The sequence below is a fragment of the Rhinatrema bivittatum genome, chromosome 2 (genome assembly GCF_901001135.1).
Source record: "Rhinatrema bivittatum chromosome 2, aRhiBiv1.1, whole genome shotgun sequence".
Classification (NCBI taxonomy): Eukaryota; Metazoa; Chordata; class Amphibia; order Gymnophiona; family Rhinatrematidae; genus Rhinatrema; species Rhinatrema bivittatum.
This window is the reverse complement of record NC_042616.1, coordinates 430,164,917-430,182,464: the sequence shown is the minus strand read 5'-3', so window position 1 is coordinate 430,182,464 and position 17,548 is coordinate 430,164,917. Positions and strand designations below refer to the sequence as shown.

The following is a 17,548-nucleotide window of genomic DNA, read 5'->3' as shown; positions in this document are numbered from 1 at the left end:
TATGAACATGACTAAAATCCAGGATATAGTACAAAAAAAGGACGAAACTCCGGGAGACTTCCTTGAACGATTAATGGATGCGTATCGCAGATACAGCCCTTTTGATCCAGAAGATCAAAAGAACCACCCCATAATAGTCATGAGTTTCGTAGGACAGTCATGCCCCGATATACGCCGAAAAATCCAGAAAACAGAGGGATTTGAAGGAATGAACATCAGCCAGCTCAAAATTATGGCAGACAAAGTCTATGGAAATAGAGAGCTGGAAGATGAGAAAAAGGAGAAAAAAGAAAGTAGCAGAAGGATGAGAGAAAGTGTTAACTTGTTAGCGGCAGCAATGGAAGAAACTAATTTCGGAGAGCAAGCCAGGAAGTATCGAGGATACCCTGGGCAGAGAGGAAGAGGCAACCCGCCACAGAAGGCATGGCAGAGAGGAAGATCAGGAAGGGGCGGATCGTTCAGAGGAGGAAGAGCGCCTATAGGGGTCAATTAATGTGCATATTGTAAACAAGAAGGACATTGGAAGGCTGATTGCCCTGAGAAACCACGGGAGGACGAAGGAGGGAACGGTTCAAAACCCTCAAAATCTCAAGAAACTGAATGGCAAATGGCGTTGGACGAATTGTCAGATGAGTCTAGTGACGATATCGGGCGAAACTCATGACTAAACAAGGAAGCCCTGCCCTCCGATCCGTTGGTGGAAATAAAGGTTGGGTCTAAAACCTTCAAAGGATTGCTAGATTCTGGAGCACAACGATCTGTCATGACTACTGCAATCGCTATTCCCACAGCACAAAGCATCTCCATTGTAGGGGCCTCCGGGAAACCACTGGCAGCCCCTATTCTTCAGAATCGACAGGTTCGAGTGGGAGGACAATTAGTATCCCACCGATTCCTCTATGTCCCTGGATGTCCAGTCCCACTAATTGGTAGAGATCTCCTTTGCAAATTAAGGGCCACTCTACAGTTTGAATCAAATGGTGAAATCAAAGCTTCCTTTGCAGACAACCCTGTTTCCCTTATTTGCCCTCTTCAGGAGGAATGGAGACTACATCTTCCCATAGTCGAACGAACCATCGAGCACCGATATGAGGAAGATACCCCTCTCAATGTAAAACGAAGGTACCTGATGGATAGCGTACCTTCAGTATGGTCTGAAAACAACCCAGGAGGACTGGCAACCGAGGCTGACCCAGTCTGGATAGAACTGAAAGAGAATGCACAAGTCATTAACCAAGCCCAATATCCTATTCCCTACGTGGCCAGGCAGGGAATACAAGTACATCTACAAAGACTATTTGACTTGGGTATCCTGCGACAAGTCCGGTCTGCCTGGAACACTCCCTTGCTACCAGTAAAGAAACCTGGTACTAATGACTATCGACCTGTACAAGATCTACGAAAGGTAAATAGCCAAGTGGCGGACTTGGTGGCCCTGGTACCCAACCCTTACTCCATTCTAGCTCAAGTCAACCCCACATCAAAGTGGTACAGTGTAATTGATCTCAAAGATGCTTTCTTCTCCGTTCCGGTAGCAGAAGAATGTCAGAAGATCTTTGCCTTCACATGGGAAAATGCACACACTGGAATAAAACAACAGTACACCTGGACTCGGTTGCCTCAAGGATTCAAACATTCTCCCACGCTTTTCGGGGAACAGCTGGCAAAAGATTTGAAAACTTACCAGAAAAAATATGGGCCAGTAATACAATACGTTGATGACTTACTGTTGTTCAGAGACACATATCTTGACTGTGCGAAAGCTACCCTTCACCTGTTACAGACATTGTATTCAAAAGGGTACCGGGCAAGCAAAAAGAAAGCCCAAATCTGTGAATTAGAAGTAGAGTACTTGGGTTTCCGAATCCGTGAAGGCACTCGATGCCTTGGAATCTCTCGTACAAATTCGATAAGACATCAGCCTACACCAACCTGCAAAAAAGAACTGCGAGCATTTCTGGGAGCTACTGGATACTGCCGGCTTTGGATAGCTAACTATGCAGTTATTGCCCAACCCCTATACGACAAGCTGCGGGGTAAAGAAGCAGAATCTCAACCCTTCCAGTGGGAAGGACATGAACTGGTACACTTACAGCAACTAAAAGAAGCCCTGATCTCACCCCCTGCCCTGGGGCTACCTGACGTAACTAAACCATTTCATCTGTTTGTAGATGAGAAAAAAGGAATGGCCATTGGAGTCCTAACTCAAATCTTCGGATCATGGGAAAGACCTGTTGCCTATCTGTCAAAAGGAATGGACAATGTTGCCAAAGGATGGCCGGGTTGTCTTCGAAGCATCGCGGCTGCATGCATACTAATTCCAGAAGCAGTCAAGTTGACATTTGGACAAACTTTGCAAGTAACAACTCCTCATACTATTCAGGGACTGCTCGAAACACATGGACCAAAGTGGATGACCAACTCACGTCTTGTAAAGTACCAAGCCTTACTATGTGAAACTCCTGAAATTCAAATACAAGACAGTAAAAACTTAAACCCAGCCACTCTAATGCCAGCACCTGAACCAGTAAGCCATGATTGTGAAGAAGTCATGGCCACAGTACACTCCAGTCGACCTGACTTAAGAGATCAGCCTTGGCAAGGCGCATGGACCTTATTTACAGATGGAAGTAGTCAGGTAAAGGATGGAGTACGAGTGGCTGGCTATGCAGTAGTAACTGAAGATGATATCATTGAAGCTGGACCCTTGCCTTCAGGAACGTCTGCACAAAAAGCTGAATTAATTGCCCTTACTCGAGCTCTTCAGTTGGCAGAAGGGAAAACTGTAAATATTTATACAGACTCTAAATATGCCTTCTTAACCATCCAAGTACACGGAGCATTGTACAAGGAACGAGGGTTTCTCAATGCCGAAGGAAAACAATTGGCAAATGCGCCAGAGATCCATGAACTGTTAAAGTCCGTATGGCTACCACACAAAGTGGCCGTAATGCATTGCAAAGCACACACTGGAAAATCTAATCCTATCGCAAGGGGAAACCAGAAAGCTGATTCTGCCGCCAAAGCAGGAGCCCAAGACCCTTATCAAACAAAGATGACCATATGTCCCCTCTTGCAGTTTCCAACTGAAGTACCCACCTACTCAGCCGAAGAAAACGACTGGGCAAAAGCTGAAAATTTCCATCAACAGAATGGGTGGTGGATCATATCAGACGGACGGATATGGATACCTGATACTATTGCGTGGACAATAGTAAGAGAAGCACACTGTCATACACACCTGGGACGTGATTCATTGGCAAAACTACTGGCAAAAACATACTATATAAACCGAATCACACAATTGACTAAACATGCAATTAATCAATGTGTTACGTGTGCAAGAAATAATCCTCGTAATGGACCTGGTCCTGCACCGGGACACGTTCTAAGGGGAACTATACCATTTCAAGTCTGTCAAATTGATTTCACCCACATGACCCCTGCACAAGGTTACAAAGCCATGTTGGTAGCAGTATGCACCTACACCGGATGGATTGAAGCTGTGCCTACACGAACAGAAACTGCAAAGGAAGTCGTTTCCCTATTATTGAACCAAATCTTACCACGATATGGCTTACCAAGGCAGATCAACTCAGACAACGGCCCAGCTTTTACAAGCGAGGCAACTCAACACCTCACCAAAATTTTGGGCCTCAAATGGCATCTCCATTGCACATGGAGACCTCAAAGTAGTGGGACTGTTGAACGAGCTAACAGAACTTTAAAAAGTCAATTAGCTAAGCTATGTCAAGAAACAAGAACCAAATGGCCCAAAATGCTACCATTGGCATTGCTTAACATCAGATGCACTCCACGACAATCAGGACTAACCCCCTATGAAATGATGTACGCAAGACCGCCACCGTTGCCCTCTTTCCCCGAATCCTTACAAGTCCAAGGGGAAATGTCACTCAGCAACCAAATGAAAGGACTCTACAATACTGTGGAAGCAATTCGCAAATATACCTGTGAGACAGAGCCATTAATCTTAATCAATCCTATCCATAAATTCCAGGTGGACGACTCTGTGTGGATCAAGGAATGGGACGAATCAGACTTCCTTAAACCTCGATGGAAGGGACCATTCACTGTGTTGTTAACCACACCCACCGCTCTCAAAGTATCCGGTTGTCCCACCTGGATCCACTGGACACGAGTCAAACCAGCCACCGAAACTTGGCAGGTCTCCAAGACCGGTGACAGCACCCTGCGCTTTACTAGAAATACAGCAAAGGTCAACCTACTATAGAAACTAATGCAGTCACAGAAATACTAATAATCTGTTTGTTTCTTTCTTTTCTCGCAGGCATCAAAAGCATATGATCTCAATGCTCTGGAAGTGGGTTATCAGTACCATCCTGGTAACCGCTCTAACTATCATATGCCCTTCTAGCAGCGATTGGAAATGGTTCATCAGCATCATCTATATCATCATTTCTGCTCAACTATGGCTCATCTTTGCCATAATCCGAGAATCCTATGGCTACTAATGATCCTAATAGCTATAGTACCAACATCAGTTCAATCTTCGCTCAGCCAAAACTGTACAGAATGCATCAAGCAAGTCCGCACTACAACTGAAGATGGGTACCAGTTGGTATTCACAATCATTCATCAATCTCAGCCACCACCATTATGTATAAAAAAGCCTGCTTGTGCCTTAAACACCACTCAAGGACAACAGTCTTTCCATCGATGTATCCTTAACGGCAAGCTCATCTGTCATTCGCCTACCACACCCAAGTACTACAATATAACGCTCACCACCGGATTGCCAAAAGCTTATACTTCTGACATCGTACCAGCTGGAAAAGGAATTCTATACTACATCAATTCAACAAAGGTCCTAATTGGGGGACCACCCATTGTCTCCATTGACTTTAATGCCTGTGATGCCATCGACAAACATCCAAGTGCAGTACATTGTGGTTCTCCAGCATGGAAGAGAGCCTACACTTTCAATCACAAATATCTCTGCCCTTATGACCGTTCCAGTAATCCCTCCCGGTGGCTACCGTGTGCCGGGGATAAAGAACTTTCCGGATGGAAACTGGTCTGTGACTATACTGGAGGAGGATATTCAGGATGCCCTGGAATGGGTCGACTAAGTAAGGGAGCGGGAAACCTCATTACTCTAGAATGGCCAGTCCGGTCTGAGGGATCCCCATGGCAAGATACTTGGGGTTTTGGAATTGATGGCACAGGAGGAGATCCCATGACATACCTTACCATCACTCAGCGACGAGAAAAGCCGCTCCCTATCATTCATCAAACCACTGTGGTGGGCTATCAGTCTTTCTTCGATGAAATTTCTCAAATCAATGAGGAGTTGAAAAAGCATGCTATCTCCAACCAAGCAAAAAATATGTTCATCAATTTAGCTGAGAACATAGCTTTATCTCTGAAAATACAAAATTGCTTTGTCTGTGGTGGCACCAATATTGGAGAACAATGGCCATGGGAGGCCAGGGAGATTTTTCAAGCTGATTTGAACACTATGAACACATCCACCACGTATAATCGAAATCACAATCCTTATGAATGGGCTCTACAGACGGATGTCATCGGAAGACAATGTTTGTCACGGCACTTCTCCAAGTCGTACAAAGTGCCCGTCGGCAACTCACCATGCACAGGAGTTCTCACAGTTGCCAGCAACACTCAATCATGGTGGCAAACAGAAAACCAGACCATACCCACACCATTCTGGACTGAGCCTACCTTAAACGCGACGTGGAAAGAAGCTGGCCAATTAACCACGTCGTTCATAGCCCCAGACGGCTATTACTTCGTATGTGGACGACGTGCTTATGAACAACTACCTCCTCAATGGTACGGTACCTGCTTCCTAGCTACTATCCGCCCTAGCTTCTTCTTGCTACCAGTCACAGCAGGAGAAACGCTAGGGGTGCCTGTCTATAGTCCAATGAAGCCCAGTAGGCGACGAAGACATAAGGTCTCTATCGGAGACTGGTCCGATCAAGAATGGCCACCCGAACGGATTATCGAATATTATGGTCCAGGAACATGGGCAGAGGATGGTTCTTTTGGATACAGAACACCTGTATACATGAACAACCGTATCATCAGACTTCAAGCTGTTCTCGAGTTCCTCACCAATGATTCCGCTCTAGCCCTTAACATTCTTGCCAAACAGAATACCAAATTAATTACTGCTGTATACCAGAATCGATTAGCCCTGGATTACCTCCTTGCTCAGGAAGGTGGTGTATGTGGGAAATTTAACCTTTCCAATTGTTGTTTGCAGATCGATGATAAGAGTAAAGTCATCGAAGAAATCACAGACCGTATGGTGCGGTTGGCTCATGTTCCGGTACAATCCTGGTCCGGAGCCTTGGATTGGACAGCTTCATTACCTTCCTGGCTTACATCGATTCCTGGGTTCAGAGAACTTTTATTCCCTTTATTATTTTTCTTACTATCCTGTGCACTTCTCCCTATGTGTTTCCCTCTTTTCCTCAGGAGCCTTTCGTCTATGATGGAGAAGATCGCTGATCGACGAGCAGCAGCCCAAATTATGATGCTGAACCAGTACGCTTCAATTTCTTCGCTACCCTTCAGTGATTCTTCAGACTCAGAAGATGAATCTTCAGTTTACTATGACACTAATTTTTAATTTAAAACATACGGCCACCTTGTTTGCTCAGGTGAAGTCCGGCTACAAAGGGGGGTGGAGTCAATAGGGCCCATCCGTCTCAAACCGGTGAAGACACCATCGACCTGGCTAACAATTTAGGGCCTTACTCAGTATTATGGTACTAATTATTTTCTTGTCATTTCAGTTACTTCACATATGAAGGTGATACTTACGCCTTCTTACCGAAGTTGAAGTATCAAAGGGGGGAATGAAGGAGTTCAATTTTATGGACTATCGCTGTACGAGAAGATCTGAAGAACTATGTCTAATCATGCTGCAGTGAAACGCACAGCCATCTTGATTTACTAACATTTGCAACGCAAACGAACCCTAACACGTAATGACGTACTTACGCACTAACGTTTAGTGAACGTGACTCCATTTTGGATTCATATTTTGTATTGTATTAATACGAACGCCGTCGCAAATGTCTAACCCGTCAATTAAATGACGAAACAATAGTCTGATCATAAGCTACACCTACTAGAGACCACGCTAGCTATTGCTTGTTCAGCAGTTTGTAAAATGATTGTTCAGCAAAACCAGAACGCATGTGCAAAAGATAAGAATTGTAAAGTGCATAAAAGTTTGCTCCTAAGGGGGCGTGGCATGCAGTTGTACTAAGCCGTTGTCTTAGCTGCATCTTGCTGGCAATAAAAGTCTATCTTTGCGGATCAGTTGTCTGGACCTCCTTACTGATTAAAACAGACGGTTACAAACATAGTGTGCAGAAAACGTTATCGGTGCTCAGTCATAATAATACTGTTTGCAAGGTACAGGTAAAATTTATTTTTATATACCGATTTTTCATAAAATCTAAACAGTGTACAATAAAAGTTCAAAGCCTTACTTCATAAAACAAGTGTCTATATAATATGTTGGATATATTGACAGATTTTGGACCAGATCAAACTATGGATACCTTCATACCCTGTTGTACAATATATGGCAGATATTCAAAGGCTAGCCAGCTAGAGAAGTTAGCTGGATAAAATTATCCGGCCAACATAGCCGAAATATTCAGTGGCACAGCCACACCACTGAATACACCCGGATACGTTTTTAGTTATCCAGACAAGTTTATTTGGCTAACTTTAGAATGGCTCAATAGCAGGCCTAACTCATCCAGCTAACTTGCTCCTCCCCGATATGCCCTTGTCCTGCCCATCACTTAGCTAGCTAACTACTTAGCCGGATAAGTAGTTATCTGACTAAATGACAGCTGCTTAACTCTGCCAGATATTCAAATGCCACCACTTAACCAAATAAGTTAAAACTTATCCAGCTAAGTGGATATGAATATCGACCTCTACATCCATCAGTACTCCTCTCACAAAATTCTCCTTGCAGGAGACTGTGGCTGCCAGAGGCTTGGCCCCCAAAAGGAAGTCTGCTGAATGTATAAATCATTCTTTTTGTTATTTTTCCTACAGGGGGCCTGATCTGCCCTTTAACTCATGTACGGTTACTCCACACTAATTATTTTATTTTCTTAACTGAAGGAGATTGAAATTGGTTTCTCCCTGATTTGAAAGCAGTTTAAACAGAAAAATGAATTGTATTAATTATTCTAAAATGCATTGAAAACTGATTTCAAACTGATTTCAAACTGGTTTCAAATGCATTAATAAGGGGGATCATCTATATCATTTTATCATCATATCAGACCAGAACTAGCCGATGGGAAGACCATGTAGGACCTCATTCAGTAAGCATTTTTACCATAAACACTGAGTGGGAGAAAAATCTTAGCCTCTTAGTAAAACAGTAACCATGGATCTGTCTGAACCAGAAGGGCATGAGTGAATCTAGACAAATTATTGTAGATGAAATACAAAGAAATATTAATTATTAAGGGGAGATTTTCAAATTGTGCATTTGTGATGCAAAGTTTGTGAGTACTTTTTACCCATGTACTTTGCCTCAAGTTTCAAAGCAAAGGTATACATGCACTTTTGCTTTGAAACTTGCCCTGATTGCAAAGTCCATTCGTCTATTTACAGCTGTTTTGTCTGGAGTGCAATTTCAATGGAAAATAACATTTGTACAGTTAAAATTGCATTCTATGGAGGTAATTTTCAAAAGGGTTTATGCGCATAAAAGTAGTATATATTGTAGCAATTTTCAGAAGGCCATTAATGACTAAAAGTGCATTTATACGCATAAAACAGTTTTAAATGGGCAAATCTTTTTGAAAATTAACCCCTATGTGCATTATTTTGATCCCTGATCAAAGCACACCCCCAGGAACACCTCCTCTTAATGTAAGTAAAAGCACATTCCTTGTGGGGCAGTGCACTGAATTTCAGACACATTGAGAGAGGGTAATTCCCAGACCTCTGATTTATAGCTTGGGGTAGATTTTAATACCTACGCGTGCACGTCCATGTGCGCGTGCCACCTGGTGCGCGCACATGGATGCGCAATTTTATAACATGCACGTGCAGGTGTGCACATGTTATAAAATCAGGGGTTGGTGCATGCAAGGAGGTGAACAATTGTGCAACTTGCTTGTGCCGATGCCCACAGTCTTCCCTTGTTCCCAACCCCCTAACCTGACCTCCCTAGCCCTCACCTAGACCCCTCTGACCTTTATCTTACCTGTTGCGCCTGCCTCTGGGCAGGCTCAGGTTGCGCGCGCCGGCAGCCTGCCAGCACGTGATCCCCCAGCACAGCAGCAAATGGCCGCTGTGCCAGGAGCCTCTGATCCTGCCATGCCCCCGGGCCACCCCGCCCCTTCCCCGCCCCATTTTCGAAGCCCTGGGACCTACGCGCATCCTGGGGTTTTACACGCGTGGCCGGGCCTTTCTAAAATTGGCCTGGCGCGCGTAGGCGTTTTAAAATCCGGCCCTTTATGCGTAAATTGACTTTCATCCACATAAATGGCTTTGAAAATTGCCTTCCACAAAATGCTTTGCGGTCCATGAACTTTCACCGCTAAGATTAGAAGCTCCTGTGTAACTCCCTTCCCTCTTTCACCTATGGAATGTCTTAGCAATGTTTCGCTGGGGTGCTTTTCACACCACAGGCTTTGCCCTGATTAAGCAAAAGTGCCCCCATGTTTTTCCTTAGATGAGTGCCCCAGAAAACAGTACCCACAGAGATCTCTCCCTGCTTTCTCTATGGGAACCTTTTCCTCCTTGAAAATAACACGCGTAGATTTGAAAATGTCTTCTGAGGGCATCCCCTCCCCCGAGCTACACACACCTCGGGTGGGGGGGAGGGGGGAGGTGGTGGTGCCTCCCGCCAATGGGGGTAAAATTGTGTGAACTGCAGACCACCCCATAACTTTACTCACTTTGAAGGTGCGCATTTTCCAAACAGCTCCATTTCCACAAGTAAAATGCCGCTTTAGTCACTGAAAGGGCTTTGAATATTCCATGCATTGTTATTTTATTGTTTTTATTTTGTGTTTTGTTTTAAACTCTGTTGGACATCACTTTGGAAGATTTTATTGTAAAACTGGAAAGCGATTTATAAATATTATAAATAACTACATTTTGCTCTCTGCAGCTCTGTGCTATCTTACGTTTACCTCATTAAGCACTTCATTCATTACCAATGATACATAAAGTAAATTTATTTAAAAGGGCTCCTAGAATTTTCTTACAATAGGAGTATTTTAAATTGTCACTGAGTATTGTCCCTCCTTACAGAGCTGAGAAAATGCAAATAGTCCTTCAACATGTCTCTTCCACACTCTGCGCCAGGAAAATGAATATTTAGTATTCATCAAACTGTGTCTCATGTGTCTCTATCAAGTTCTAAGCAGAATTAGTTTAGATCCACCCTACTCTGATTAACTTTGCATTTCAACACGTTTGAACAAGTCAGTACTCTTGACATACTTGGTTAAAAACCATATCGCATAATTATGTACCACTGACATTAAAGGTAAAATGAGCCTTTCATCATGAAATGTAAAGCGGTCGATATTGAAAGAGATTTAGAAAACTTCCCCACCACACTCCCTGACTACATCTTCTCCAGGCAACCCATTACTGGCACAAAATTTAGCCGGATAGAAAGAATCAGTGTTGGAAGCGATTCAGGGAGGCCTGGTTACAATTTAGCTGGTGAGCACGGATAGTCAGGGGTACCCAAGAAAGGTTAGCTGGGTAGGTCTGGTCAGAAAAATACCTCTCCTAAAGTTACCCAGATACTTCAGCCAGGTACTGTATATCCAGCAGCACACTTACCGGGACGAGTGCCACTGAATATCCAGGTAAAGTTACCTGGGTAACCGTATTGCTCGATGACTCGCTGACTAGCTCAGAGTTCCTTTGTGTGGCTCGTGTCTGGTTGATGGTTCTTGGACTCCAGCCAAGGGCTTTTTTCCAGACAGCGAGTGTTACCCGAACTATTTTCTGATAAGAATCAGCAGGGATTAGACGCCAGGTAGGCTTCTAATGTGACTCGATTCAGACTATAAGCTCCACAGAGCAGGGACTGTCACATATATATATATATATATATATATATATATATATATATATCCATAGAGTGCTATGTATGTCTAGTAGTGCTATGCCAATGATAAGAATAACACAGAAGCGTAACATAGAAAATGAAGGCAGATAATGACTGTAAGACCCAATTTCACTCCTGGTGCGGAGCCGTGGACCCCAGCTGTTCTCTGGCCTTCCTTCTCGCTTTTGCATCTATGGATGCTCTGTGCTTAGCCCTATCCCATGCATTCCTGAACTCACTTATCATTTCTGTTGCTACCACTTCCCTGGGAGCCCATTCCATGCACCCACCACCCTTTCTGTGAAGAAATATTTTCTGACGTTGCTCTTGAATCTACATCCTTGTGGCCTCTTGCTCTGGAACATTCTTTTCACTGAAAAACGTTTGGTTCTTGTGCATTATTTATATCTTTGAGGTATTTGAATGCCTCTATCAGGTCTCTAGAGTATACATATTCAGTTCCTTTAGTGTCATCTCATATATGACTTTTAGTTTAGACTCTGTACCCCTTCTCTGGACCGCTCCTACCCTTTCTAGATCCTTTGGCAGATATGGCCTCCAGAACCGAACACAATATTCTAGGTGAGGTGTCACCTAGTTCCTGTACAGAGCCATTCCCGCCTCCTTTTTCCTACTTGTTATACCTCTCCCTGTGTACCCTAGCATCCCTCTGGCCAGTATTAGTAGTAGCAGCAGTCACACATATATCATAGTATACACTGGGAAAAACACTGCAGGAGTCACAAAGCGGCAAGGTCATTTACTGTGGCTTTGTGACTCATGTGGTATTTTTCACCTCGGGGTAAAATACTGCAGCTTACTGAACAAGCCTCTAAGTTTGTACATTCAGCAGTGGAGGGAAAAGTGACTTGCCCAAGGTCACAAGTAGCAGCAGTGGGATTTCAACCCTGGCTTCCCTCGTTTGCAGGCTGGTACTCTAACCACTAGGCTACTCTGCAACTAAAATAGCCGAACCTTCAAAAGCTGTTCTGCTAATCAAAGAAATGGAGTTAATGGATCACAGTCCAAGCCTTGCAGCACAAGCTTGCAAGGATTAGTCATTCCCATTAATAACACTTACATAGAAGCATGAGAGTTTACGGCACAGCCGTAACCCACTGTTTTAACTGGACACACCCTGTGAATAATCAAGAAAAGTTCTTGACATGGAAAGGAAGATTAGAAGTGAAAAATGTAGTCTAATGTCTCAAACCAAAACTGACTGCACAACAGCATCTCCATGAGATTTAGAATTCTAAAAGCAGTTTAATACAGCCCTGCAGCATGAATTCAATTTAAAAGGGCTGACTGACCAAGGCTTTTCTTCCATTCTGTGTCTAAGAGGGGGAAAACGTTTACGGAAGCAGGCCCAAAGTATTTTAAGCAGAAATGTTTAGCTCTAGTTGGGACTGGAATGTCATGCCTGCACTTGCCACATCAAAACTAACATACACTAGTCAGAAGAGGAAATCATCCAACAGACAATATATACGTACATATAAAGTTTGTGTGTGTGTGTGTGAAAGTATATAAAGAGATTGTTTGTATTTGTGTTTTTCAGAATAAAAAAAACTTCATAGGCAGATACATGGTCTTAAGAGCACCATGAAAGAAGGGGACTAGACAAGGTAAGCACTAGCAGTGCATATACTTCACATGCATGCTAGACCAGCCACTGTGTGTACACAAAACAGTCCAAAGTCCCTGCTTCATACAGGAATCCTGTTCCAGATGTTGCTGTTTGTGGGCTGCCAGCCCGCAGCCATATGCTAATAACCCAGCCTTTTCAATTGATTTAAATAACATAAAACTGTCATAGCAGCATTTACAGCATAAGACATTTCTTAAATATTAACTGTTGATAATACACATGCGTAGATATCTTAACCACATTAAAAAGTTGTATTTAATGGGGAGGGTTAAAGTTGTGTCATGGAAATTTTGAGAGGCTGAACAGTCCTTTCCTTGATGCAAGCAGGCTGCCTCGAGAACACCTGCTGGGGCTTCCACACATTCCGCTTTAAAAGGTTATTAATGTATTGCAAAGTTGAATAAAACTGCGCATTGTGTTTGCTGGGTTTGTTTTCTCAGCTAAACGCCTGTCAGCTATTAGATAAGATCACGGCAAAAGGACAGCCAAAGGATGAGGTGATCCACACTTACCTTGTTCCGGACCTTAAAAATGGACAGATGCAGGAAATTAAAAAAAAAAAAAAAAAAGGACTCGAAGCAGCAGAGCGAAAGAAAGTCCTGTCTTTACAGCAGGTCCCCTGAAGAGCAGAGAGAACCTCCTAGCTCACCTAAGCAGGACTACCACTCCCAGTTTTCTGCATGCTTATTCGCTCTTGCTGTCATTCTCTGGCTCAAAAAAAAAAAAAATCAAGATTCTTGGCAGCTCCTAGACAAAAGAGTAGTGATTCAGACCATGAACGCAGCTTTCTGACAGAGCAACAAGTTCCTGCAGGAAGCAGCGGAATTTCACTGCCGCCTCCAGTGAAAGGGCAGCAAGCGGGAAAGGACTGGAAGGTAAGGCGGAGGAGGCCTAGGAAGAGGACATAAGGAAGGGCATGCAGCTGAAAATTAGAGCAAGCTCTGCTTTTGTTTGCCCATAAACCTTCCCTTTAATTACGATGCAAACGCTGCTGCTGCACTCTATTTTGCAGCTTCTCGAAACATGAGGGAAAAAAAAACTGATTGGCAATACAGCTGTGCAGCCTGATGTTATACAATGTAATATCACCAAGTCTGTGATGCATCAGGCCTTGTAGACTTAGCGTTGCACAAGCCATCTCTAGCGAAATAAATCATTGGTTTCTGAGAGAGGTTGTGGCTTTATTTGTTCAAATAAGTTATCTATCCTAGTGCCTGATTTTCCAGTAGGACATTTTCACATGCACTTCACCATGGTAGTTCATAGCTCTCTTTCTTTTCATATTGGGCTAGATTCACCCAAAGATGGGATAAAGAAAAATGTACAGGCAAATGTTATTCACTGATTTCATTAAATGAAAAACATTATTAACAATTTGCAAGGCACATGGATCTGTGTATCTCATGAAATTTATGAAACTCTTTTAGGATTTCTCATCTGCTCTGAATCATGCAGCAGATTAACAGCCTTAATGTACTATGCACAACCATCATTATCTCTTTCTTGATATGTGGAACTGCTCTCCTACTATCATCATTTAGATTTTTAGCCGAAACATAGGCTGGTGAAAATGGAGTGACCGCATCGGACCCCACAATTGGAGGAACCCCTCACTGGTTGCACTTGTACAGGTAGGCGGGTGGGAGGAGGACAGAGAAGGATCCTGTGCGGGAAGGCCAGCTGAAAGAGGAGGAAGATGTAGGAGTGCCTCCCTTTACCCGAAGTATGGCTGCTTCTCTATCCTCTGAACTGGCAGCAGGGTGGGAGTAAGAAAGAGCAGTAGGACTGCAGCAACCAAGAGAGCTAGGAAGATGTATTTTGGAACTGCGGCCACCTCCCATGCTGTTGTGGCTGGCAGGCTCATTGGGTAGCACATTTGAAACTAATCGGAGAAAATTATTTTTCATTCAATGCACAGTTAAGCTCTGGAATTCAATGCCAGAGGTTGTGCTTAATGCAGTTAGTGTAATTGGGTTTAAAAAAGGTTTGGATAAGTTCATGGAGGAGAAGTCCATTAACCGCTATTAATCAAGTTGACTTAGGGAATGGCCTCTGCTATTATATTGCTGGCATCATTAGCATGGGATCTACTTAGTGTTTGGGTTCTTGCCAGGTACCTGTAGCCTGGATTGGCCACTGTTGGAAACAGGATGCTGGGCTTGATGGACCCTTGGTCTGACCCAGTATGGCAATTTCTTATGTTCTTATGTAGCTACAGGAGGAGGGAGAAGCAGGATTGTGCTCACTAGTGCTTTTTTTCTGATCCCACAACTATACTGCTGAGAGAGAGAGGAGAGCTAGAGGTAGGAGAGTACAGCAAGAGGAGAGAGAGAGGTGGGTGAGAGCACCAGGAAAGAGATCTAGGCATCATAATGAATAATCATTAAAATCGTCAGCTCAGTGTGCTGTGGCAATCAAAAAAGCAAACAGAATGTTAGGGATTATTAAGAAGGGAATGGCAAATAAAACAATGGATGTCATAATGCCTCTATATCACTCCATGGTGAGACAGCATCTTGAATACTGTTTGCAATTCTGGTCGCCACATCTCAAAAAAGATATAGTTGCAATGGAGAAAGTGCAGAGAAGGGCACCAAAATGATAAGGGGCATGGAATGGCTCCCCTATGAGGAAAGGCTAAAGAGGTTAGGGCTGTTCAGTTTGGAGAAGAGGAGACTGAGGGGGAATATTATAGAGGTCTATAAAATCATGAAAGGACTTGAAAAAGTTAATGTAAGTTGGTTTTTTACTCTCTCAGATAACAGAAGGACTAGGGGGCACTCCATGAAGTTAGCAAGTGGCTCATTTAAAACAAATCAAAGAAAATTATTTTTTACTCAGTACATAGTTAAGCTCTGGAATTCATTGCCAGAGGATGTGGTTACAACAGTTAGTGTAACTGGGTGTAAAAAAAGATTTGGATAAGTTCCTAGAGGAAAAATGCATAAACTGCTATAAATTAATAAGCAATAGTAGCTTGAGATTTATTTAATGTTTGAATACTTGCCAGGTACTTGTGACTTGGATTGGCCACTGTAGGAAACAGGATACTGGGCTTGATGGACCCTTGGTCTGACCCAGTATGGTAATTCTTATGTTCTTATGACTCAATATATTTACTGCAATGTTGTTAATTAGTGTTTAGTTAAAGAAAAGTTAATAGTAGAATCCTACGGGTCCAGGCAGGGAGTGTCCTGTCTCCACAGGTATTTTTCTGTTTACTGTTGTCCAACTTTCACAGTGTCCTGTTTCCACAGTAGATTTTCTGTTTCTGTTTATTCTGCATAAAGTGTCTTTGTTTACTGTAACACTGCAAACCGGTAGTCAGCCTGCATGTTCACTACTTCTGCTGTATTGAGTGCAGCTGGCTCTAAACATTTAACCTCAGATTTGGAAGGGGGTCCTGGGTGGTTTTCCTTGTGTCTTCAGTCAGCTCTGTCTGGCCTGTGTACTTCTGGCTAGCCCTGAAGAATAATACCGAGGTCTATATTCAAATGCTAGCCCTCTATGGAAATTAGCTGAGTAAATGTATCCATCTAACCTAGCCAAAATATTCAGTGGTACAACTGAAAATACTCAGATAACTTTTTGGTTAGCTGGATAAGTTTGTTCAGCTATAGACCTGCTCAATAGAAGGTCTAAGTTATCCAGCTAATTTATCTGAAGACTACTTTAATTGTAAAAACACATAAAAATAGTGACGGAATACTTATCTATGTGTGAGTGTATGCATGTAAAAATGTGTATGGTAAGAGAAACCTGAAAAGGTAAGAAGAGGTAACCAGACAGTTAAAAACTAAAGAACAACTGGTTTACAAACTTTTATAAGCTTTTTTAGATAGCTCATAATCTCAAGTTTTATAGTCTCACATTTCTCAGTTCTCTCACTATGCTTTTAGATAGGATACTTTTAATTATTCTTTGATTTTATTAGCTAGTATGCTCAGTACAATAAGCCTACAAGATATACACTAAGGGCTACATAGTAGTTGGCAGAAAACATTCAGTTTGAAGGAAGTAGTCTTTATTTTCGATTTGGCTAAAATAGGATAGTAGGTGAAGCCTGCCTGGAAACTGGTGAGATGACGTGGTCAAGAGTTGTCCTGTCTCTGATGTCAAGCAATGCTAACGAGCTTTGGTCTTAATCACCTAAAGCATCGCATCTTCAGGATCCAACAAAATCATTGCTCTCAGCCAACACCCACAAATAGCTGCATCAGTGAAGAAGTGAGATAAGTGTTCACACAAACAGAGATTTAGAAAGCAGTGATTAAACAGTAAGATGTATTAGAGACATAAAAAAGAGAATAGAAAAGAAAAGAGAGTACATATACACAGAATAGAAGAACATAGAATACTTACCTTTAACAGTCATTGTTCCTGATTCTCTTACGTTTTCTCTGAAGTACCTGAAAAACAAAACAATACAAAGAATCAGTTCTTGTGACTACATTAGGAGACAGTAGAGCAGAAATAATTTAAGAAAAGAAGGATTTGCCAAAAATTATCTGATAACTTTTAGATGTTCTATAGGAATAACATTTCTGAAACACAAATTGCATAATTTATTGTTACAAAGTGCTATTGTCAATTAAAAGTTTTGTCTGAATGTTATTGAATATTTACATTTCACCGTTTGTATAAATGACTTGCAAAGTCACATTCAACCAACACTCCCAATCAAAAATACCCAAACCGTTAAACTAGCAACAAACGTTCGGAATCTAGGAGTAATAATTGACCCTGAACTAAACATGAAACTACAC

At 42.6% G+C, this 17,548-nt stretch overlaps 1 protein-coding gene across 2 annotated transcripts in view; it reads right to left on the bottom strand.

The window, feature by feature from the left end:
- SERPINB5 (serpin family B member 5) overlaps positions 1–17,164 on the bottom strand; it is a 107,265-nt gene extending 90,101 nt beyond the window's left edge. The window contains exon 1 of one of the 2 annotated variants that reach the window (XM_029590313.1): positions 17,145–17,164. The gene's annotated coding sequence lies outside the window, so the exon portion shown is untranslated. Of the gene's footprint in view, positions 1–13,294; positions 13,415–17,144 lie in introns of those variants that run through there. The other variant, XM_029590311.1, reaches the window with a different exon arrangement.
- Between the last annotated feature and the right edge of the window lie 384 nt (positions 17,165–17,548).